Source organism: Chiloscyllium plagiosum, unplaced genomic scaffold (genome assembly GCF_037043375.1).
Source record: "Chiloscyllium plagiosum isolate Xiang-an unplaced genomic scaffold, Cpla_swu_hap1 HiC_scaffold_3, whole genome shotgun sequence".
Taxonomy (NCBI): Eukaryota; Metazoa; Chordata; class Chondrichthyes; order Orectolobiformes; family Hemiscylliidae; genus Chiloscyllium; species Chiloscyllium plagiosum.
In genome coordinates, this window is record NW_028270141.1 from 130431416 (window position 1) to 130457982 (window position 26567).

Sequence of the window (26567 nt, forward strand, 5' to 3'; positions counted from 1 at the left end):
AATTTCCTGTTCCTGAATCGTGGAAGCAATTCCAGCATTTTGGCAACCAAACTGTCGGGTCTAAGCCATGTATAATATAACACTGTCAAAGCAAAAGGGACATTTTATGCTCCATTTTTTCTTTATTCATTCATGGGATGTGAGTGCCACTGGTTGAATCAGCACTTATTGCCTAGTTGCCCTTGAGAATCAGCTGTGTGTTGTGTGAACCGCTGCAGTCCACTTGATGGTGATAGACCTACAATGCCATTAGGGAAGGAGTTCCAGGATTTTGACCTGGTTTCATCTGAAAAAACAATGACATATTTCCAACTCAGTGTTATTTGCTATGATCACAGCTGTTGGTACTACTGGATTGAATTGAATTTATTGTCATGTGTACCGGGGCACAGTGAAATGCTTTGTCTTGCGAGGCAGATCACAGAGTTAAGTAGCATAAATAAGTAAATAATAGGTAAACAGCTGCAAAAACAAAAAAAACAGATATAGGCGAATGTTAAGAATTTGTCCATTCAGAGTAGGGTAATAACAGTAGGGTAGAAACTGTCTCGAAACTAGCTGGTGCGTGTGTTCAGAATTCTGTATATTCTCCTCAATGGTAGAGATTGTAGAAAAGCATTACCAGGGTGGGATGGATCTTTGAGAATGCTGCCAGATTTACCTTGACAGGGGGGGCTGGTAGATGGATTCTATAGATGGGGGTTAGCCTTTGTGATTGTCCGGGCCAAATTCACCACTCTCTGTAACCATCTCCAATCTTGAATGGTATAGTTGCCATACCAGGTAGTGATACAACCAGACAGAATACTCTAGATGGCACACCTATAAAAGTTGGCAAGGGTATTCGCTATCATGCCAAATTTCCTCAGCTGCCTGAGGAAGAAGAGCTGTTGTTGGGCTTTGTCACCAGTGCATCCACATGAAGAGTCCAAGAAAGCTTGTTGTGGATGACCACTCCCAGAAACTTGACACTCTTGTTCCACCTCTGTGCTGTTAATGTGTAGGGGGGCATGAGTTACATCCTGCCAAAAGTCAATAATGAGTTCCTTGGTTTTGCCGGCATTGAGAGCTAGGTTGTTCTCAGTGCATCATTTTTCTTAGTCTTCCACTTCCCATCTATAGTCTGTTTCGTCGCCATTTGAGATTCGACAGACTATGGTGGTGTCATTAGCGAACTTGTAAATGGCATTAGTCTGGTATTTGGCGACGCAGTCATGGGTATACAATGAGTACAGTAGGGGGCTGAGTACGCATCCCTAGGGGGCTCCAGTGTTAGTGAGGATGAAATATTGTCCCCAATCTTCACTGATTGTGGCCTGTGGGTCAGGAAACTGAGGATCCAGTTGCAGCAAGTGGGGCTTAGTTCTAGATCACTAACTTCAGTAATTAGTCTTGAGAGGATAATAGTGTTGAAGGCTGACCTGTAATCAATGATTAGGATTCTTATGTAGCTGTTCTTGGTGTCAAGATGTTCGAGGGAGGAGTGAAGGGCAAGTGATATGGCGTCTGACATGGATCAATTGGTCCGATAGGCAAATTGGAGTGGATCAACATTAGTGGGGAGGCTGGAGTTGATTAATGCCAAGACCAGCCTTTCAAAGCACTTCATGACCACCAAAGTTAGGACTACTGGGCAGTCTTCATTGAGACATGCTGCATGAGCCTTCTTAGGTACAGGGATGATGTTGGCCCTCTTGAAACAGGCAGGGACAGTGACCTGCTGCAGGGAGAGGTTGAAGATGTCCGAGAAGACCTCTGCCAGTTAATCTGCACATGCTCTGAGTGCATGGTTGCTTTCCTTGGATTCACACAAAGGAAAACTGATCTGACCCCTGATGCAGTGACTGTTGGGATAGGTTCTTCAGGACTTGTCGGAATAGGTGTTACCCCTCCACTGAAATTCTGTTCAAACCGAGCAAAGAAGGCGTTGAGATGATCTGGGAAGGATGTGACATCGTCTGCTATCTTGCACTGTCTCTTTTTAGAACCTGTGATGTCATTCAGTCCTTGCCATAGTCGCCAGATGTCTAGCTGGGTCTCTAGTTTGGGTTGGTATTGGTCCTAGACAAGACAGATCCTAAACAGAAATCTTGCTTAACAGATCATATTTTGATTTGTTATGGCATTAGAAGTGGTCTCTCACTGAAGCACAAGATTCTAAAATGGTGGACTGAGAGTAGTGTGGATCTTGTAGCTGCTTCTAAGTTTCAGGTTAATTTTGGATTTACCTTTAGATTTATCACAGTTACATTTAGATAAGTATATAATTAAGAAATATTTGGAAGGATATGGTACAAGTTCAGGCAGCTGGGATTATAGTCGGCATGGGCTGGTTGGACCAAAGGGTCTGTTTCAGACCTGTGTGACTTTATAACTATAACTATGACAATGCTGTAAATTTTGCTTTAACAATAAAATAGAAGTTTATTAACAAAAAATATTAAAATAAAATAATCTACTTAGAACAAAAATCAAAGATATTTAAACATATGGTTGGTGTGGATTAGTTGAACCAAAGGGTCTGTTTCCATGCTGTATGACTCTATAACTCTATGAAACCTGTTTGTCATAGACAAGTTGGGCTGAAGAATCTATTTCTGAGCTGCCATGACTCTATGTACCATAAAGGAACATGTGAATATCCTTGACTGATGACTGCTGACCAACAAGGCAAGCTACCTGGTTATGTGATTGTACTAACTGGCAAGGTAAGACAGAGATGCCATCAGCATGAAGCCAGGTGCTGAATGAGCAAGCACAAAGAGAACAAGTGAGCAGCCCTGAGAAGCAGCATGGTCCAATCAATGAGCAGGGTGCCTGTCCCTGTTCATCAAGTGTGCTTCCAGCAGCCGCTCAATGCCAGTTGCCAGTGCATTCTGAAGTACAATTCGTTGCATCCAAAGATGTCTGTCAGTGTATAGGAAAGGTCACATTATGGGTGTGCAAATGTCAGATATCAATGTCCATGGACAAGGGTTTGGTGCAAGGAGTGGCCTTGGCCCATGCCTTGAGATGGAGGTTCTCCACAGCCAGCAGTGAGCTGGACCTGCTTTGACTTCCAGGTTGAGAATTTTCAATCTTAGTTATTGAGCACATTTGGTAAGATAGGAATTGTTGAAGCAACAAGCTCTTATCTCTCTTAATTTCTCACTGCTACTAGTGAAAAACTTGCCTTGCTGCTCCACATATAAGACAAAGAAGCAATAAGTTGCTCCTAACGTCCAGGGGCCTTGTTGGTTTACACGTCCAATTCTGCCACGAATCTCAGAACAGCCTATGTCATTTAGGGCCCTAGAAGATTAAGCTCAGTATTAATGTTTCAGGTTAAGTGCCTTTCTTCAAATTTAGGGGCATTTTGATTTGAGTGCTCAGAAATATAAACAGTGCATTGAAAGGGTTAATCACTATTTCACACTACTCAGATACTATGAGATTGCTGAGTATTTCCATCATATTTCTGGCATTAGCTGCATTTTGCTCTTATCCATAATCTATTCTAATTTAACTGATCATAATTTGGCTCAGAATTGGTATGCTTAGGGGATAAAAATACTGTGTCAACTCAATATCATTATCAACTAATTCGTGTACAAACTTTTGTGTACATCTTGTGTTTGATTACCCTACAATCAAGCATGTCTCACAAATTAGACTCACTTGAAGAACGAGTTAATCAAAATAGAGGCACTATTGTAGAATTTTTGGCACCAACAGAAAAATGAGTCAGCATGAGGAAGAGTAGATAGATATTTGTGACAATGATAGAAAATTGGAACAGTTTTCTGTCTTAAAAAAGCAATGCATTTTTCTGCAAAGTTTTAGTTATCTGCCTATATTTTATTATGGTTCAGCAGTGAGACCGCATCCCTGCTCCTAAGTCAGCAACAATGCTATAATATGAGCCACAAAACAATATTTCTTTGATATCAGTTATAAAAGAGTAGAATTTTCACAATAACAAATATGAAATTACAAAGAAAACTAGAAGGAGTATTTGCATGGTGCAGCTGAGAAGTACTGAAGGTCTGAGAAACAGGATTCTATCAGCTTTATGAAGATAGCAATCTATAAAAGAGTTAGAATTGCGCCTATAAATGCAATTTCAGGAGTACTGTGGAATGCAATCTCAGCAAAAGAGAATGAACTACCTGAACTGAGCAGTCATTAGGCATTATACAACAAAGGCCTTTTGAAGTGTTTCTGATCTTTAACTAAAGAAATGTAATCCAATATGAATGAGACAAAACAAATTAACACAATTGACTTGGGCTTTACTTCATTTTGCATCGAGTATCATTTAAGGGCATACCTGCTCAGCCCACTAGCAAGAAAGCTCACTCGATCACATGTCAATAAGGTATTGAAGTGGTAAGTGGCAGACTTTAAAATTCATCAAGTCTCACAACTGAGAAATCCCACTCTGGCACTGGCTAGAGTGACCATCCAACCTGCTGACTATTGAATTATCATCCATTAGCCACGCAACTAGTCAAGTTGTTCCAGTACAGTTACAATATCAGCTTCTACCTAACAATGTGGAAAATTACCCACCGACAAAAAGCAGGACAAATACATCCCAGTCAATTACCATCCTGCGGGTCTACTCCACATCACCAAAATAATGAAAGGGTTCATCGACAGTACTATCAAGTAACACTACGAATCACATAATCACAGGATCACACTGTACAGAAGAGGCTTTTCAGCCCATCAAATCTGCATTGACAAATACTGCTGTAAATCTACATGAGTCCCGCTTGCCAACACTTTGCTAATCACCCTTAAATCTATGACATTTCAACTGCCCGTCCAAGTACTTTTTAAATGTCGTAAGATTTTCTGCCTCAACCACCCTCCCAAACAGTGTGTTCGAAATTCCCATCATGCTCTGAGTGAAAAATCATTTCTTCAAATGCCCCCTAAACCTCCTGCCTATTACTTTAAACTTATGCCCCTTTTTTACTGACCCTTCAACTAAGAGCACAGTTGCAATCTATCCACACTGCCCATGCCCCTCATAATTTTATGCACCTCAATCACTTCACTCCTTGGTTTCTCTGCTAAAGAAAACAATCTAAGCTTATCCAGTGTCTCTTCATAAAATTTTCCAACCCAGGGAGCATCATGGTAAATCTCCTCTGCATCCCTTCCAGTGTAATCACAACCTTTGTATAGTTTGGTGACCAGAACAGCACACAGTAGTACAGCTGTGGCCAAACTAAAGTTTTTCATGACAGACCCACATGTCTTTTTAATTACCCTATTAACTTTTCTTGCTGCCTTCAGGGATCTGGGGACAAATACTCCAAGTTCCCGCTGCTCCTCTGAGCTTCCTCATGTCCTGTCATTCACTGAATACTTCCTTGTCTTGTTACTTCTTCCAAAGTGCATCACCTCATACTTTAAGGGTTAAGTTTCATCTGCCACTGGTCTGCCCATCTGACCAATTTATCTGTATCCTCCGAAGTAATCTAAGACATTCTTCCTCACTGACAACCACCCAAACCCACCAAGTTTAACATCTTCCAGGAATGATCTGCTCACTGGCCCTCAGTTTGGTTTTTGACAGTTTCCCTTAGCTCCTGACCTCATTACAAACTTATTTCAAATATGGAGAAAAGAACTGAACTTCAGAGGTGAAGCGAGATTGATCACATTTAATATTAAGCCAGCACTCAACAGAGTATGCCAGCAAAATCAGGGTCAATGGAAACTGGAGCAAAACTGTTCGCTAGCTTGAGTCAAAGCTTACACAAAGGAAAATGGTTGTGGTTTTTGGAAATCAAACATCTCCACCCCGGGAAGTCACTGCAGGACTTGCCTAAGGTGGTTTCCATGGCCCAACCATCTTCAGCTGCTTCATCAATAACATTTCATCCATCATAAAGTCAGGAGTGGGGATGTTTGCTGATGATGGTACAATGTTCAGCACCATTTCTATCTCCTCAGATACTGCAGCAGTCTGTGTTCATATTCAACAAAACCTGGTCTGATAAGCAGCCAGTAAGTTTAGCAACAAAACTGCCAAGCAATTACCATCTCCAATAAGAAATAATCTAACCTTTGCCTTCTGCCATTCAATGGCATTATCATTGCCAAATGCCACACTATCAACATCCTCGGGGTTACCATTGAACAGGAACAGAACTGAATTGAAGTAGCTACATACACACTGTAGCTACAGAGGGGGTCAGAGACTAAGGATTCTGCGATAAGTAACTCATCCCCCCACTGCCCATCTACAAGACACAAGTCAGGAATGGGGTGGAATACTCTCCATTTGCTTGTATAGATACATTAAACAAGTTTAATATCATCCAGGACACAGTAACGTGTTTGATTGTCACCCCACCCATCACCTTGAATTTTCACTAATGATATACAGTGGCAGCAATATGTACCATCCACAAGTTGCACTGCACAAACTCACCAAGCCTCCTTCAACAGCATTTCAGAAAACAAAAACCTCAACCTCCTAAAAGGCCAAGAACACCAGATGTTTGTTAACACCATGACCTGCATGTTCTCTTCCGAGTTGCACACCATCCTGGCTTGGAAGTTTTGCACTGTTCGTTCACTGTTGTTGGGTCAAAATCCTCCCTTTCTGTACTATGGGTGTTCCTACATCCCAAGGATTGCAGCAGTTAAGAAGGCAGCTTACCGCCACGTTCTCCAGGATAATTAAGTATGAGCAATAAATAAATACTGGCCTAATCAGCGAAGTGTACATCACTTGAATGAGAAAAAAAGAAAAACATTTCTTGACAGGGAAATCTTACCCATCATGGCTGCATAGATTAATGAGAAATCCATAGGATCTGTACATTGGTTATAATATGGAGCAATGCTGAACATCCTGCCTATGCAACTCAGCTTACTCTTGAAAACTTCCACCTATTTTCAATGGAGTAGAGATTATTACAAGGTAATGTTCTAAAAGTTGTAAAGAAATGAGGTAAGATAGATAGACCCAAACTGTACCTAGTGGCTGAGGGATCTAAAACAAGGGGATACTAATACATTTGAAATCTAGATTAGATTTCCTACAGCATGGAAACAGGCCCTTCGGCCCAACAAATCTATATTGACCCTCTGAAGAGCAACCCATCCTGACACATTCCCCTACACTATGGGCAATTTAGCATGGCCAATTCACCTAGCCTACACATCTTTGGACTGTGGGAGGAAATCAGAGCATCCAGAGAAAAACCACGCAGACACGGGGAGAATGTACAAACTCCACACAGACAGTTGCCCAAGGCAGGAATTGAACCCAGGTCCCTGGTGTTGTGAGGCAGCAGTGCTAACCACTGAGCTACCGTGCCACTCTATTCCTAGCTTTGTTAACCTAATCTGTACAGTAAGCATTTGTGTTTGTATCAAGTTTTATTTGCATTCAAGGAAATCACTTGAAGACTAAATAAAAACTGAAAGAACTGCAGATGTTGTAAAACAGAAATTGCTGGAAAAGCTCAGCAGGTCTTGCAACATCTGTAAAGAGAAATGAGAGTTAATATTACAGGTTCAGTGACCCAAAGTCACTTAAAGACTAATTGGAAACTACAATTATTCTAAATAACAATTGCAGCCATTAATTTGTCATATTATGAGATATGGCTGGTGGATAAGTATTGTATCCTATTATTTTGTTATGTATTTTGCTTAGCCTCTCTGGGCCATAATTCTTAATAACACATAGTCTTAACACCTATCCACATTAACCAATATTTCATCTGTGTCTCTACTGCAGCTACAGGGTTATGAGGGTTTTGCTATTGAAAAGGTTTTCACTCTTATCTGCTATTTTACAGGAAAACCTGTTTTCAATTAAGCCAAAATGCAAGCTGACGTGTTTCACATCCATGTGCTTGTGGACATGATTTACACAAATTGTATAAACAGTAAGCTGGCCAGCCTTCATAAAGAGTTCATTGGCACATCTGTACAAAATGTCTACTCTTGTTTTTCTGTTAAATTCCAACACAGATCTTTAACTCTGAAGGTGATTCAATGTAATTCTCTGGAAGATGCAGCTTTTTCTATGTGTCTGACACTTATTCTAAATCAACTGTCAATCAAGTATATGCAACATTTTTCAACAAAATATTTTACTTTCCTTACATAGCAGCAGCAGTACTGGACCTACATTTTGATGAAGAACAGGTGGGAGAAATGAACAAACTTTTATGGAGAGTTTTTTTTACATCCTCAGGATGTTTCAATGTATTTCACGGCTGATAAGTAATTTCAACATGCAGTCACTGGTGTTACGTAGGCACAAGTAACAGCACAGCAGTGAACTGCTCATGATATATGGGATAAATCTAGCTCTTCAAGTTTTGTTTTGTTTATATTGGTTGAAGGAGGATTATAAAGTAAACAATTGTAACTTTTGTATGGAATCTTTTCATCAATCTAAACATACAAATAACACTAGACCCTGACATTTAAGTTGAAGTTCTATTTTGTCACAAAGTTCTAGGAAAGATACTCAAATCCACTGAATCACTTGCTGAATCACAATACTGTATGAAAGCATTTTGTTTATAATTTAGAAGGTGGATATTAGTTGCAAGGGATGGATTTGCACCACATAAGTTATGCACAGTAATTGTTATTCATGCGGATACAGTTCAGTGCACTACGTATATTTAAATTTTTAAATTTTAAAGAGATTTCCAATGCCAAACATTCCTATCAGCCTACAGAAATGGGGTCAAGATGGAGTTCATAGCAAGATATGGAGCGCAGATGTCAGTTTGTGTTGAAGCAGGATAATCCTCAAAGCAGCTAATCCCTTGTTGTGGGGAGCAAGTTGAAATGAAAGATGTCAAGTAGCATGTTAAAGTGCTGCAACTGACCCTTTGCTCTGGAGGGTCCCTATACAGCATATTCCAAATTCATGACCACTATCATCCAGAAGACTAAGATACAGGTGGTTAGCTCAGTTGGCTGGATGGCTAGTTTGTAATACACAGTGATACCAACCAAAGCATGGATTGAATTCCCACAGTGGCTGAGGTTACCTTACTTCTCAACATCTCCACTTGTCGTGCAGTGGTAATGTCCCTAGCTCTTGACCAGCAGGCCTGGGTTCCAGCCTCACCTCCTCCAGAGGCGTGTGATAACATTTCTGAATGGTTTGATTAAAAAATAGAAAGAGTTAAGCTCTTGTGGTGCAGTGATAGTGTCCCTCTGTACCAGGGGTCCTGGATTCAAGTCCCATCTGCTCCAGAAGTGCGTCATAATAACTCTGAAGATGTTGATTGAAAAAAAGACTGATTTCTCAAAAATATCTTTAAAGTCTTGTGCCGCCTAATTCAACATCTAAATGTTGGTACATAAAACATTTTAGCAGCCCTGATTTCTTCAGTTGGGAAGATAAGGAAACCTAAAGTGATTCCAGTTTCTGGCAGAAGCAAAGCTCCAGTGCTTTTTGAAAGTGAAATGGTGGAGTCACACTACAGGATAACAGATTATCAATTGTTATTTTCAGAATTGGAGGCGTACAAGCAGTGGAAGGATTAAGTCACTTTTCTAACCAAGAAAGGTCAAAATATGGTTTTGACTTTAGCTTTACCAGGAAGGAGTCAAGTTAATAAAAGCATTTTCAGAACTGGATGCAACAGATCCAGTGGGCGGCACGGCGCCTGAGACCTGGGTTCAATTCCCGCCTCAGGCGACTGACTGTGTGGAGTTTGCACATTCTCCCCGTGTCTGCGTGGGTTTCCTCCGGGTGCTCCGGTTTCCTCCCACAATCCAAAGATGTGCAGGTCAGGTGAATTGACCATGTTAAATTGCCCGTAGTGTTAGGTAATGGGTAAATGTAGGGGTATGGGTGGGTTGCGCTTCGGCAGCTCGGTGTGGACTTGTTGGGCCGAAGGGCCTGTTTCCACACTGTAATGTAATGTAATCTAATCTAATCTAAAAATCTATGTACAAAAGATGGGTTGGAGATGCTAATATGAGTTTACAAAGTGGATGTCTTGTTGGAAGCGTGCAAGTTGTGCTCAATATCTGATATCATCAGATGGTCAATCAAGTCCATGGAAGAATATATCATGGAGTTTGAGCGGTTATATAAAAGGCAAAAGAAATTCAATCTATGAATTCTGGGGTCTGCTGACATTTAGATCGCGTACAAATCTCTTACTTTTGACAATTGTTCAATTTTGTGATCATGACTCTCTTTTTGAAAAAAAAGCTGCTGCCCTGAAGAACCTGAGGAAGACAATCATTTCCAGCTATCATTGCAGGACACTTGACGGAAAGGGAGAATCCATGGGTCCCAGCAGCCTTTCCAACTGAGGAGTAGGGCACATTTTGCTCCCACACCATTTGTGAGTTCACAGCGTTTGTATGGTCCACATTCTTGTTCAGGACAATCGCTTCTACCTGAACATTGTACATTACTGGTCTTAAACTTGTACCATGCAGGGCTTTTCCAACATCAAACTTTGTCCCCTTAGTAAACTGTCTCTCTCACTTGGCAGAGGTTGGCATCCAGCACTGGTGTTCCTGATGCCATTTCACCCTTCTCCCCAGGTATGGGAAGATCAGATTTAACCTGGTTCTGGGTCTTCTCCCCATTAACTCTGCTGGAGTTATCCGTGTAGTTGCATGAGCAATGGTCTGAGAATCAAAGAGGAACCAGAGCACCTTAGTATCTAGTGAAGCTGTAGACTGTTTCTTTAAGCCACCCATCAAGGTCTAGGCTGCTCTTTCTGTCAGACCATTGGCTGATGGATAATATGGACCTGTTCATATATGTGAAACTTTTGACTTTAGACTTTCAGAAATCCTCAAAGTCCCTGCTGTTAAAAGATCGCCTGTTATCTGTGACCAACAATACCGTGAGTCTATGCATTGCAAAACAGGCATGCAGTTTTTTTTATTGTCATTCCCATGTTTGACGAATGAACTTTATGCATGTCCAACCCACTTTGACTGGGTGGCTAAATTGAGCCCCTGAAAGGACCTGCATAGTCGATGCACAACCAAGATTTATCTGGCCATTCCCACAAATGTGGGGAAGCTGTTGCTGTAACTTTTGTGTTTGTTGACATGCTAAGCACTGCCTCACCAATGCTGCAATGTCTACATCTAAGCCTGGCCATGACCTCTCTTTGCTCTTCAACTCTCTCTTTAAATCCTTCCTAGCTAATCTGTAACTCCATCGCCTCATCTGAACCTTCCTGCCTCATCAACACATAGGCCTCCTTCTTCCGCTTAACAAGAGATGCAATTTCTGTAGTAAACCACGGTTCCCTTACCTTACCACTTCCTCCCTGCCTGACAGGGACATACCTACCAAGGACACGCAATATCTGTTCCTTAATCCAGCTCCACATTTCCATTATCCCCATCCTCTGCATTTTGATACCCCATTCTCTGCATCTTAATTCTTGCCTAATCGCATTGTAATTGCCGTTGCCCCATTGATAACTCTTGACCCGTGGCATGTGCCTATCTCTTTCCATCACTAAACTAAACGTAACTGAATTATGGTCACTCTCTTCAAAGTGCTCACCTACAACTAAATCAAACACCTGGCCTGGTTCATTACCAAGCTTTTTTTTAAATTTTCATTGTCAGAAGAGATTTTCATCTGATGAGCTCGTGTTAACACGTAAAATGGGGACCATACAATTTAAGACAAGTTCAGAACAAATGAAAAATAAATTTGGTTTCTGTCATGATAAAATAAAATCATGTCAAAGTTTACATTGGAGATCTCAAATCAGTCATTTTCCATGATGCTAAGAGCTAAGAAGAAACAAAATGAGCATTTCTGAAAATATTTGATTACTTAAAGAAATACTTTTGTCTATCTCATAATTAATAATACAGAATTTGGCTTGCAAATCAATGTGGAAAATACTGTATAGTATGTATTAAAATATGCATATGCAAGGATGAGAACTCGATTCAGTGATTATTTTTTTAAAAAGTGCCTTTGAATTCTGAAGGAAGTGGACTGCCTCCAATACAAGGTCCTCCTCAGTCAGATTAAAAAATATACTTGCTCAGGCAAAATGATTAATTTTAATACAAGTAATAAAACTCTTTATCTTCCTACAATTTCCCTTCAGTTTTACACCTCACCATAAAATATTCCAACTTTCCTTAAGATGCAGTCATTTCTTAACTACTCGAGGTGTCCAGCAACTGCTCAGCAACTCCCACCAGTTCATTTTTCTCCAAAGCCTTGACCAGCCTACTCATTGTCGCTTTCCTCCCTTTGAACTGCATAAACTTGAGCAGCAGTTGATATGCTTGTTCATACATTTCTTCCCATTCGTACTCAAAAGCTATATTGTTGATGGCAGGATCTCGAAGACCTCGTCAGATTTTCTTTAACAAGCGGTCAACCTCCTTCCACTTCCTATCCACAGTTTTGGCAAAGGTGAAATGATCTTGTGAAGTTAAAACACAGTTGTCAAATAAACACCTTGAAATTCAAAACAGTCAGTCGAGTATAAAGAGCTTCTGTTTGCTTGGATGGAAGATGGCGAGGTTGAAGGTGGTGAGATTGGTGAAAGGGTAGAAACTGCTGTTGGGGTTTTTGAATTAACACTGCAGTGTGTTTCGGAGCTCTGGCAGTTTGAACTATATTCGAGGACAGTCGTCTAATGTTTTCTCCCAAGCTGGAAACTTCATCATCCCGGAGGTGGTTAGGTTCATTCTCTTTGATATGCCTCAGACAGTCTTCTGGGTTATCCAGGATGTCATCCAATGTCACTGTGCCAGCTTTAAGCACTGTACTACAAGCGAAGTTGGGTATTGATTGGTTTCTGAAATGGTACACTAAAGCCTGCTGGAGTTTGTCATTTCTGTAATTGTGAAGAAAATTCCTGCATTTCCTTTCTTCTGTAAATTTCAGCTCGAATCCAAAGCCATTTCCATAAATTTTCAGGATTTCGACACCTCCGGAACTGCCGGCAGCATCTGCAAGTGTCAGTTTCAGCACTTTATAAATTTTCAGGCGTAGCTGGCGTTCCTTGCACATGGCTGATAGATCCATTTCATTGGAGAGAATGAAGAGAAACCCACTGCCCACCCAAGCTGGAGCTAGAGAACCCATCCTCAGCCACTGAGCAGGAAATGGCCTGAGGTCTTTCACTTCCACAGGTTAACAGATGCAGGCATGGAAGGGCGGTGCGACCATAATGCAAAGTGGCTCAGAAATGCTCATGAGGACGGTGCTGAGCTGGAAGGTTAGAACTGGTGTAAGGTGGGGGGAGGGCAAATGAGGAAACTGATGAAGGCCCACATTGATGCCATGGGGTTGAAGGGTTCCCAAGGCGGAAGATGAGGCATTCTTCCTCCAGGCGTCGGGTGGTAATGGAGAAAGCCCAGAACCTTCATGTCTTCGGCAGAGTGGGAGGGGGAGTTGAAATGTTCAGCCACAGGGTGGTGGGGTGGGTTGGTGTGGGTGCCTCAGAGATGTTCTGTGAAGTGCTCTGCAAGTAGGCGCCCTGTCTCCCTCCTGTACAGGACACCGCATCGAGAGCAATGGATATAGTAAGTGACATGTGTGGAAGTGCAGGTGAAACTTTGATGCATGGGGAAGGCTCCTTTGGGGCTTTGGGGCTTAAGGGAGGTGAGGGGCACAGATTTTGCAATTCCTGCGGTGGCAGGAGAAGGTGCCGGGAGTGGAGGGTGGGCTGTTAGGGTGCCTGACCAGGTAGCTGTAGAAGGAACGGTCTTTACGGAAAGCAGATAGGGGTGGGGAGGGAAATATATCTCTCGTGGTGGGGTCTGTTTGTAGGTGGCGGAAATGTCGGTGGATGATGCGATGCATACGCAAGTTGGTAGGTGGAAGGTGAGGTTCGGGGGTTCTGTCCTTGTTGCAGTTGGAGGGGTGGGGTTTGAGGGCGGAGGTGCGGGATGTGGATGAGATGCGCTGAAGGGCATCATTACCATATTGGAGGGGAAATTTCGGTCTTTAAAGAAGGAGGCCATCTGGTGTGTTCTGTGGTGGAACTGGTCCTCCTGGGAGCAGATGCGGCGGAGGCGGAAGAATTGGGAATAGGGGATAGCATTTTTGCAGGAGGCAGGGTGGGAGGAGATGTAATCCAGGTAGCTGTGGGAGTCAGTGGGTTTATAGAAAATGTCAGTGTTGAGTCGGTCACCGTTGATGGAAATGGAGAGGTCCAGGAAGGGGAGAGAGGTGTCAGAGATGGTCCAGGTGAATTTAGGGTCTGGGTGGAATGTGTTGGTGAAGTTGATGAACTGTTCAACCTCCTCGTGGGAGCACGGGGTGGCGTCGATGCAGTCATCAATGTAGCGGAGGAAAAGGTGGGGAATGGTGCCGGTGTAACCACGAAAGATGGACTGTTCTACATAGCCGACAAAGAGACAAGCATAGCTGGGATCCATGCAGATGCCCATGGCTACCCCTTTCGTCTGGTGGAAGTGGGAGGATTCGAAGGACAAATTGCTGAGAGAGAGGACCAGTTCGGCCAAACAAATGAGAGTATCAGTGGAAGGGTACTGGTGGGAACATCAGGAGAGGAAGAAACGGAGGGCTTGGAGGCCCTGGTCATGGCGGATGGAGGTGTAGAAGGATTGGATGTCCATGGTGAAGGTGAGGCATTGGGGGCTGGGGAAACGGAAATCTTGGAGGAGGTGGAGGGCGTGGGTGGTGACCTGAACGTATGTGGGGAGTTCTGGACCGGGGGGATTGGACAGTATCGAGGTAAGTGGAGATGAATTCGGGGGCAGGAGCAAGCTGAGACAATGGGTCGGTCGGGGTGGTCAGGCTTGTGAATCTTGGGTAGGAGGTAGAATCTGGTGGTGCCTCTGCTTCCAAGCTTACTTTTTCAATCAAGACTCCCGCCCATCTCCAAGGACCCCATCCATCTGGACACCCCGTGCCAGTCTGTTACCCTCCCTCAACCTCTTTATTTCCAACTGCTGCCGAGACATTAACTATCTCAACCTGTCTACCACCCTCCCCCACTCCAACTTCTTACCCTCACAATGCGCAGGCCTCCACTCCCTTTGCTCCAATCCCAACCTCACCATCATGCATGGTATTGGGGGCAAAGTACTAGATTGGATTGAAAATTGGTTGGCTAATAGGAAACAAAGGGTAGTGATAAACGGCTCCATTTCAGAATGGCTGGCAGTGACCAGTGGGGTACCGCAGGGATCCGTGCTGGGACCGCAGCTTTTTACAATATATGTTAATGATACAGAAGATGGTATCAGCAATAACATTAGCAAATTTGCTGATGATGCAAAGCTGGGTGGCAGGGTGAAAAGTGATGAGGATGTTAGGAGATTACAGGGTGACCTGGACAAGTTAAGTGAGTGGGCAGATGCATGGCAGATGCAGTTTAATGTGGATAAATGTATGGTTATCCACTTTGGTGGCAAGAACAGGAAGGCAGACTACTACCTCAATGGAATCAATTTATGTAAAGGGGCAGTACAGAGAGATCTGGGTGTTCTTGTACACCGGTCAATAAAGGCAAGCATGCAGGTAAAGCAGGTAGTGAAGAAGGCTAATAGCATGCTGGCCTTCATAACAAGAGGAATTGAGTATAGAAGCAAAGAGGTGCTTCTGCAGCTGTACAGGGCCCTGGTGAGACCACACCTGGAGTACTGTGTGCAATTCTGGTCTCCAAATTTGAGAAAAGACATTCTGGCTATTGAGGGAATGCAGCGTAGATTCACGAGGTCAATTCCTGGAATGGCGGGATTACCTTACACTGAAAGACTGAAGCGACTGGGCTTGTATACCCTTGAGTTTAGAAGACTGAGAGGGGATCTGATTGAGACGTATAAGATTATGAAAGGATTGGACACTCTGGCAGTAGGAAACATATTTCCACTGATGGGTGAGTGCCGAACCAGAGGACACAGCTTAAAAATACGGGGTAGACCATTTACTACAGAGCTCAGGAGAAACTTCTTCACCCAGAGAATGGTGGCTGTGTGGAATGCTCTGCCACAGGGGGCAGTGGAGGCCCACTCTCTGGATTCATTTAAGAAAGAGTTGGATAGAGCTCTCAAAGATAGTGGAATCAAGGGTTATGGAGATAAGGCAGGAACAGGATACTGATTAGGAATGATCAGCCATGATTATATTGAATGGCAGTGCAGGCTTGAAGGGCTGAATGGCCTACTCCTGCACCTATTGTCTATTGTCTATTATCAAACCAGTGGACAAAGGGAGTGCAGTGGTAGTTTGGCGCACTGACCTCTACACCGCTGAAGCCAGGCGCCAACTCGAAGACACCTCCTCCTACTGCCCGCTTGGCCATGACCTCACCCCCATCACCAAAGAATCACCTCCCGGACCATACAGAACCTCATCACCTCAGGGGATCTCACACCCACAGCTTCTAACCTCATAGTTCAGGAACCCCGCACTGCCCGATTCTACCTCCTACCCAAGATCCACAAGCCTGACCACTTCAGCTGACCCATCATCTCAGCCTGTTCCTGACCCACCAAATTCATCTCTACCTACCTCGATACTGTGCAACCCCTCGGTCCAGGAACTCCCCACATATGTTCGGGACACCACCCACACCCTCCACCTCCTCCAAGACTTACGTTTCCCTGGCCCCCAATGCCTCATCTATACCATGGACATTCAATCCCTATATATCTTCATCAGCCATGACCAGGGCCTCCAAGCCCTCTGCTTTTTCCTCTCCCGACGTCCCCACCAGTACCCTTCCAATGACACTCTCATTCATTGGTCCTCACCCTCAACAATTTCTCCTTCGAATCCTCCCACTCCCTCCATATGAAAGGGGTAGCCATGGGCACCGACATGTGCTTGTCTCTTTGTCGGCTATGTAGAACAGTCCATCTTCCGTAGTTATCCCTTATTCTGCTCCCAGGAGGACCAGTTCCAACACCTCCCCCTCACCTCCGTCCACGGCCCCAAAGGAGCCTTCCATATCCATCAAAGTTTCACTTGCACTTCCACACATGTCATTTACTGTATCCATTGCTCCCGATGCGGTCTCCTCTACATTGGGGAGACAGGACACCTACACGCAGAGTGTTTCAGAGAACATCTCCGGGACACCTACACCAATCAATCCCATCACCCCGTGGCCAAACATTTCAACTCCCCCTCCCACTCTGCTGAGGACATGCAGGTCCTGGGCCTCCTCCATTGCCATTCCCTCACCACCAACGCCTGGAGGAAGAACGCCTCATCTTCCGCTTCGGAACCCTTCAACCCCATGGACCAAGTTAATAGCCCCAATCAGGGAACACATTTTATGAGGTCCATCTGGCTGAATCCGTTACAATCACCATATGCAGCATTGCAACTCATTATTCAAAAGTGATTATAATGTGTATATAAACTGGGTAAACCACGTGAGCACTAAAGCTGTGGAGGATCAGTTTCTGGACTGCAAACTATACTATAAAAGGAAGAGCCTGTGAACTATACTGTAAACGTAAATGGAAGACCCTTGGGAAAAGTTGATGAGCAGAAAGATCTGGGAGTGCAGGTCCATTGTACCCTGAAGGTGACTGCACAGGTGGGTAAAGTGGTCAAGGAGGCATATGGTAGACTTGCGTTTATCCGATGGGGTATTGAGTATAAGAGCTGGCAGGTCATGTTAAAATTGTACAACACATTGGTTCAGCTGCATTTAGAATACTGTGTACAGTTCTGATCACCACATTACCTAAAGGATGTGGACACTTTCGAGAGGGTGCTGAGAAGGGTTATGAGGATGTTTCCTGGTATGGAAGGTGCTAGCTATGAGGAGAGGGTGAGTAGGTTAGGACTGTTTTCGTTCGGAAAAAGGAGATTGATGGGGTCCTGATTGAGGTCTACAAAATCATGAAGGGGACAGATAGGGTAGATAGAGATAAGCTTTTTCCCAGGGTGAGGGATTCAATAACGAGAGGTCACGTGTTCATGTGGTGAGAAGTGAAAAGTTTAAGGGGGATACACACGGAAAGTACTTTACACAGAGGGTGGTGGGTTCCTGGAACACGTGGCCAGCAGAGGTAGTAGAGGCAGGCATGGGAGATTCATTTAAGGTGAGTCTGGACAGATGCATGAGTATGTGGGGAGCAGAGGGATACAGATACTTAGGAATTGGGCAATAGATTTAGACGGTGGATTTGTTTCAGCTCAGGCTTGGAAGGCCGAAGGGCCTGTTCCTAGGCTGTAAATTTTCTTTGTTCTTTGTATGAGGGATGTTTCTTTGAGCAGTATATTGAGGAGCCAATACGAGGGCATGCTGTTTTAGAACTACAACATAAGAACAAAGAACTAGTAGCAGGATTAGGCGGTCTGGCCCTTCAAGCCTGCTCCGCCATTCAATAAGATCATGGCTGATCTTTATAACGGAGACGTGGTATTCACAGGGGAAGGAATGGTTGCTTGATGTTCCAGGGCTTAGAATGTTTAAAAAGAACAGGGAGAGTGGAAAAAGAGGAGGGGGTGTAGCAGTATTAATCGGAGAGTGCATCACAGCTACAGAAATGAAGATTGTTGAGGAAGGTTTGTCTACTGAGTCAGTATGGGTGGAAGTTAGGAACAGCAAGGGAACAGCCACCGCATTGGGGGTTTTCTACAAATCACCTAATGGCAGTAGAGAGATTGAAAAACTCATAGGTGGGCAAATTCTGGAAAAACGCAGAAGTAGCAGGGTTGTTGTTATGGGTGATTTCAACTTTCCCAATATTGACTGGAACCTCCTAAATGCAGATGGTTTGGATGGAGCTGTTTTTGTCAGGTGTATTCAGGAGGGTTTCCTTACTCAGTATGTAGACAAGCCGATGAGGGGAGAGGCCATTTTGGATTTGGTGCTCGGCAACGAGCCAGGACAGGTGTCAGATCTAGCAGTGGGAGAGCACTTTGGTGAAAGTGATCACAATTGCCTCATATTTAGCATAGCCTTGGAGAGGGAAAGGAGCAGTTACCAAGGGAAGATATTTAATTGAGGAAAAGCAAATTATGACGCTATCAGACAGGAGTTGAGAAGTACAGACTGGGAGCAATTGTTCCACAGAAAGGGCACAGCAGATATATGGAGACTATTTAAGGAGTAGTTGTTGAGAATGATGCACAAATTTCTTCCTCTGAGACAGGTAAGAATGGGTAAGATTAAGGAACCTTGGATGAAGAGAACAGAGGAACTTCTCGTCAAAAGAAAGAAGGTAGCTTACGTAAGGTGGAGGAAGCAAGGATCTAGCACAGCTTTACAGGATTACAGACTTGCGAGAAAGAGGCTCAGAAATAGACTGAGGAGAGCCAGGAGGGGGCATGAAAAAGGCTTGGCAAGAAGGATTAGGGAAAACCCAAAGGCATTTTACTCATACGTGAGGAATAAGAAAATGATCAGGGAGAAGGTAGGGCCAATCAGGGATAGCGGAGGGCACTTGTGCATGGAGTCTGAGCAGATGGGGAAGCCCTAAATGTGTTTTTTGCTTTGGTTTTCACCAAGGAAAGGGAACTTGTTGTAAATGAAAACTTTGACGAGCTGGGATACAGTCTTGACCAGATCAAGACTGATGAAGTTGATGGGCTGGAAATTTTGGAAAACATTAAGATTTATAAGTCCCCAGGACCAGACCAGATTTACCCTAGGCTGCTTTGGGAAGCAAGAAAGGAGGATGCTGAGCCGCTGGCGAGGATATTTGCCTCCTCACTCTCCATGGGAGTCGTACCAGAGGACTGGAAGGAGGTGAATGTTGTTCCTCTTTTCAAGAAGGGTAATAGGGAAATGCCTGGCAATTACAGACCAGTCTTACGTCTGTGGTCAGCGAAGGTTTGGAAAGATTTCAGAGGGATAGGATTTATGACTATTTTGCAAAGCATAGTGTGATTAAAGGCAGTCAGCCTGGCTTTGTGAGGGGCAGGTCATGCCTCACAAATCTTATTGAGTTCTTTGACGAGGTGTCAAGACAGGTCAACGAAGGTCGAGCAGTGGATGTGGTGTATATGGACTTCAGCAAGGTATTTGATCAGGTTCCCCATGTTAGGCTCATTCATAAAATCAGGAAGTATGGGATACAGGGAGACTTGGCTATCTGAATTCAGAATTGGCTGGCTGACAGAAAAGGTTGTAGATGGAAAGTATTCTGCCTGGAGGTCAGTGTTGAGTGGGGTGTCGCAGGGCTCTGTTCTTGGGCCTCTGCTCTTTTATAAGTGACTTGGATGAGGAGGTTGAGGGGTGGGTTAGTAAATTTGCAGATGACACAAAGGTTGGAGGTGTCGTCGATAGAATAGAGGGCTACTGCAGGCTGCAGCTGCAACTTTTTACCACTCAAGTAATAATTTATTTTGCTGTTACTCCAACCGAAATGTAGGACTTCACATTTACTAACATTGTATTCCATCTGCCAGACCTTTGTCCACTCACTCAATGTATTTATGTTTCTCTGCAAAGTTTCATAGTCCTCTGCACACTTTGCTCTGCCACATATCTTTGTCATCAGCAAATTTTGACAATAGTGTTATAATTCTAACATTATTTCTGAAAGTGAGACAGTCCATGCATAAGCAAGGATTCTGGGTAATCCAAGATGGAGATGGGGAAAGATTTCTGGATGGAAGAGCTGCTCCTTTTTTTGAGGTATTTTAGGTGTTGGAGATGATTTCCTCGAATTCCAGGAGCAGCAATTACTGTTTTATATGCTGTTACATTGCTTTGGAACTTTGGAAAAAAAAAGACAAAACAACAGCAGTTTAAAAGGGAGAAGAGCAGACAAAGGAAGCACATGGTGAGGACAGTGCAGGAGAGAGACAGAGAAGAGAGAGAGAGAGAACTGTTTGAATTCTTGTATCGCTGGACATCGGAGTGCATCTGGGAAAATTAACAGTGAATTTCACAACTAATCTTGGAGGAACTGTTGGGCGAAGTTCACAGCACAGAATCAGACAAGTTAATTGTTGTTTTAAGTCTGTCCAATAGAAAGGCTGCAATAGTGGGTACATTGGATTCTTTCTTGATTATATGTTTTTTGAGATAAGTCTCTTGATTAAACTTAGAATACAAGCCATAGCTATTACGTTAACCTGGGGCAGTGTTTGTAGAGGAATAAGACGGTGTTAATTTCTGAGTCTGTAGATTGTGAAGGAGCAAAAATGGCCTTTGCAGTGATATGTACTTCTTGTCAGATGTGGGAGTTTAAAGAGAGTTTAAGGGTTAGCGTAGATTATATCTCCCATAAATGCTGTTGGATGCAGATTGAGTGGATCGGTTGGAGAGACAGATAGAAGCGATGAGGAATTTGCAACAGCAACAGTATGCGACAGGTGGCAGTTATAGGAAGGGGGTAAAGTCTCAGATACAGTCACATAGTTGGGTTAACTCCAGGAAGGGTAAGAGAGGTAGGCAGCTAGTGCAGGAGTCTTTTGTGGATATGAAAATGTGTTGCTGGAAAAGCGCAGCAGGTCAGGCAGCATCCAGGGAACAGGAGAATCGACGTTTCGGGCATAAGCCCTTCTTCCTGAAGAAGGGCTTATGCCCGAAACGTCGATTCTCCTGTTCCCTGGATGCTGCCTGACCTGCTGCGCTTTTCCAGCAACACATTTTCAGCTCTGATCTCCAGCATCTGCAGTCCTCACTTTTTCCTCTTTTGTGGATATACCCGTTTCAAACAGGTATGCTGTTTTGGAAAATGTAGGGGGTGATGGATTCTCAGGGGAACGTAGCATGAACAGCCAAGTTTCTGGTGTTGAGACTTGCTCTAATGCAATGAGGTCAATTGTGTTAGGGGATTCTGTAGTCAGAGGTACAGACAGACATTTCTGTGGCCAGCAGAGAAAAAGCAGAATGGTGTGTTGTTTCCCTGGTGCCAGGATCAAGGATGTCTCAGAGAGGGTGCAGAATGTTCTCACGGGGGAGAGGGGCCAGCAGGAGGTCATTGTCCACATTGGAACCAACGACATTGGAAGGGAAAAGGTTGATACTCTGATGGGTGATTACAGAGAGTTAGGCAGAAATTTAAAAAGGAGGTCCTCAAGGGTAATAATATCTGGATTACTCCCAGTGCTACGAGCTAGTGAAGGCAGGAATAGGAGGACAGAGCAGATAAATGCATGGCTGAGGAGCTGGTGTATGGGAGAAGGATTCACATTTTTGGATCATTGGAATCTCTTTTGGGGTAGAAGTGACCTGAATAAGAAGGACGGATTGCACCTAAATTGGAAGGGGACTACTTCCAATACTGGCAGGGAAATTCGCTAGAACTGCTCGGGAGGATTTAAACTAGTAAGGTGGGGGGGGGTGGGACCCAGGGAGATAGTGAGGAAAGAGATCGATCTGAGACGGGTACAGCTGAGAACAGAAGTGAGTCAAACAGTCAGGGCAGGCAGGGACAAGGTAGGACTAATAAATTAAACTGCATTTATTTCAATGCAAGGGGCCTAACAGGAAAGGCAGATGAACTCAGGGCATGGTTCGGAACATGGGACTGGGATATCATACCAATTACGGAAACATGGCTCAGGGATGGGCAGGACTGTCGGCTTAATATTCCAGGATACAAATGCGACAGGAAGGATAGAAAGGGAGGCAAGAGAGGAGGGGGAGTTGCATTTTTGATAAGCGTTACAGCTGTGCGGAGGGAGGATATTCCTGGAAATACATCCAGGGAAGTTAGTTGGGTGGAACTAAGAAATAAGAAAGGGATGATCACCTTATTGGGATTGTATTATAGACCCCCCAATAGTCAGAGGGAAATTGAGAAACAAACTTGTAAGGAGATGTCAGCTATCTGTAAGAATAATAGGGTAGTTATGGTAGGGGATTTTAACTTTCCAAACATTGACTGGGGCTGTCATAGTGTTAAAAGTTTAGATGGAGAGGAATTTCTTAAGTGTGTACAAGCAATTTTCTGATTCAGTATGTGAATGTAGCTACAAGAGAAGGTGCAAAACTTGACCTACTCTTGGGAAATAAGGCAGGGCAGGTGACTGAGGTGTCTGTGGGGGAGCACTTTGGGGCCAGCGACTATAATGCTATTCGTTTTAAAATAGTTATGGAAAAGGATAGACCAGATCTAAAAGTTGAAGTTCTAAATTGGAGAAAGGCCAATTTTGACACTATTAGGCAAGAACTTTTGAAAGCTGATTGGAGGCAGATGTTCGCAGGTAAAGGGATGGCTGGAAAATGGGAAGCCTTCAGAAATGAGATAACAAGAATCCAGAGAAAGTATATTCCTGTCAGGGTGAAAGGGAAGGCTGGTAGGTATAGGGAATGCGGGATGACTAAAGAAATTGAGGATTTGGTTAAGAAAAAGAAGGAAGCATATGTCAGGTATAGACAGGATAGATCGAGTGAATCCTTAGAAGAGTAGAAAGAAAGTAGGAGTACACTTAAGAGGGAAATCAGGAGGGCAAAACGGAGACATGGAGATAGCTTTGGCAAATAGAATTAAGGAGAATCCAAAGGGTGTTTGCAAATATATTAAGGACAAAAGGGTAACGAGGGAGAGAATAGGGTCCCCCAAAGATCAGCAAGGTGGCCTTTGTGTGGAGCCACAGAAAATGGGGGAGATACTAAATGAATATTTTGCATCAGTATTTACTGTGGAAAAGGATATGGAAAATATAGACTGTAGGGAAATAGATGGTGACATCTTGCAAAATGTCCAGATTACAGAGGAGGAAGTGTTGGATGTCTTGAAACAGTTAAAGGTGGATAAATCCCCAGGGCCTGATCAGGTGTACCCTAGAACTCTGTGGGAAGCGAGAGAAGTGATTGCTGGGCCTCTTGCTGAGATATTTGTATCATCGATAGTCACAGGTGAGGTGCCGGAAGACTGGAGGTTGGCAAACGTGGTACCATTGTTTAAGAAGGGCGGTAAAGACAAGCCAGGGAACTATAGACCAGTGAGCCTGACCTCGGTGGTGGGCAATTTGTTGGAGGGAATCATGAGGGACAGGATGTACATGTATTTGGAAAGGCAAGGACTGATTCAGGATAGTCAACATGGCTTTATGTGTGTGGGAAATCATGACTCAAACTTGATTGAGTTTTTTGAAGAAGTAACAAAAAAGATTGATGAGGGCAGAGCAGTAGATGTGATCTATATGGATTTCAGTAAGGCGTTCGACAAGGTTCCCCATGGGAGATGGATTAGCAAGGTTAGATCTCATGGAATACAGGGAGAACTAGCCATTTGGATACAGAGCTGGCTCAAAGGTAGAAGACAGAGGGTGGTGGTGGTGGAGAGTTGTTTTTCAGACTGGAGGCCTGTGACCAGTGGAGTGCCACAAGGAACAGTGCTGGGCCCTCTACTTTTTGTCATTTACATAAATGATTTGGATGCGAGCATAAGAGGTACAGTTAGTAAGTTTGCAGATTACACCAAAATTGGAGGTGTAGTGGACAACGAAAAGGGTTACCTCAGATTACAACAGGATCTGCACCAGATGGGCCAATGGGCTGAGAAGTGTCAGATGGAGTTTAATTCAGATAAATGCAAGGTGCTGCATTTTGGGAAAGCAAATCTTAGCAGGACTTATACACTTAGTGGTAAGGTCCTAGGGAGTGTTGCTGAAGAAAGAGACCTTGGATGCAGGTTCATAGCTCTTTGAAAATGGAGTCACAGGTAGATAGAATAGTGAAGAAGGCATTTGGTATGCTTTCCTTTATTGGTCAGAGTATTGAGTACAGGAGTTGGGTGGTCATTTTGCTGCTGTCCAGGACAGTGGTTAGGCCACTGTTGGAATATTGCGTGCAATTCTGGTCTCCTTCCTATCGGAAGGATGTTGTGAAACTTGAAAGGTTAAGAAAAGATTTACAAGGATGTTGCCAGGGTTGGAGGATCTGAGCTACAGGGTGAAGCTGAACAGGCTGGGGCTGTTTTCCCTGGAGCGTCGGAGGCTGCGGGGTGATCTTATAGAGGTTTTCAAAATTATGAGGGAAATGGATAGGATAAATAGACAAAGTCTTTTCCCTGGGGTCGGGGAGTCCAGAACTAGAGGGCATAGGTTTAGGGTGAGAGGGGAAATATATAAAAGAGACCTAAGGGGCAACTTTTTCACACAGAGGCTGGTACGTGTATGGAATGAGCTGCCAGAGGATGTGGTGGAGGATGGTACAATTGCAACATTTAAGAGGCATTTGGATGGGTATATGAATAGGAAGGGTTTGGAGGGATATGGGCCGGGTGCTGGCAGATGGGACTAGATTAGGTTGGGATATCTGGTCGGCATGGACGGGTTGGACCGAAGGGTCTGTTTCCATGCTGTACATCTTTATGACTCTATGACTCTATAAGGATCTTACATTTAAAAAGGGTAATTATGAAAGCATGAGGTACAAGTTAGCTGAAGTGGATTGGGAAAATACATTAAAATACATTACTGTACATAGGTAATGGATAGTCTTTCAAGTACTGCGGCATGATTTACAGCAACAACACATTCCTTCAAAGTGCAAAAAAGTTAAAAGAATGTCAGGCAACCATGGCTAACAAACGAAGTTTAGGATTGTACAAGGTTAAACAAAAGGCCTATGAAGTTGTCAAGAATAAAAATAATTCTGAAAATTGGGAAGTTTTTTAGAATACAGCTAAGTAAGAGCAAAGAAACAGATCAGGAAAGGGAGATTACAATATGAATGCAATCTAGCAAAATCATCAGACTGTAAAAGCCTCTTTCAGTACATAACAAGGAAACATATGGCTACAGCTATATCCATATATGTATCTACTTCAGGCAGAATCAGGACAACTTATAATCGGGAAAAGAGAATTGTCAGAACTGGCATTACTACGAAGACTGCACATGAGAAATTAGTGGGACTGAAGGTTGATAAAGCCCAGGGTCTGATAGCCTACATCCCAAAGTGCTGAAGCAGGTGGCTATTAAGATAGTTGATGCATTGTTGATTATCTTCCAAACTTCTGTAGTGATTCCTGTGAATTGGAAGGCAGCAAATGTCATTTCACTGTTAAAGAAGTGAGCAGGAGGGAAAACAGGAACTGCAAACCTGTTAGCTTTAGATCAGTAGTAGGAAAATGCTAAAACCTGTAATAAAGGATGGGATAAATAGATATTTTGATGGTAATGATTTTATTGAACATAGCATGGCTTTGTGAATGGGAAGTCATGTATGGCGAATTGTTGAAGTTTTGAAGATATTACTGACAAAACTGATAAAGGAGAGTCGATGCATAAGGTGGACTTAGCTTTTCAGAAGGAGAAAATCCTTCAGGACACTCATTAGAAAAAAAACATGTGGGTTAGGAGTGAGTGAACAGGCGTGGATTAAGGATTGCTTATCAGACTGCAAACAGAAAGTAGGAATAACCATGTTGGCAGGCTGTGACTAGTGAGGGACACAATATATTTCAATAATTTGGAGATAGAGATCAAATGTATTATGTTCAAATTTGATTTGATTTGCAGATGATACAAAGCTAAGTGGAAATATGTGTTGTGAGGAAAATGTAAAATGGTTTCAGGACAATTTGGTAGGCTTAGTGAATGGAATAGTATGTGGCAGGTGGTATATAATGTAGAAAAATGTGAGGTTATCTGTTTTCATAGGAGAAATAGGCATACAGAGTATTCCTTAAACAGTGAGGGGTTGGAAGAAGCAGATGCACAAAGA

At 43.4% G+C, this 26567-nt stretch overlaps 1 protein-coding gene and 1 pseudogene across 4 annotated transcripts in view; both read right to left on the reverse strand.

Annotated features, from left to right (window-relative positions):
- kif6 (kinesin family member 6) overlaps positions 1-26567 on the reverse strand; it is a 570521-nt gene that overhangs the window by 324109 nt on the left and 219845 nt on the right. The gene's annotated exons all lie outside the window — the stretch shown is intronic.
- Positions 12145-13084, reverse strand: LOC148151348 (tumor necrosis factor receptor type 1-associated DEATH domain protein pseudogene; annotated as a pseudogene).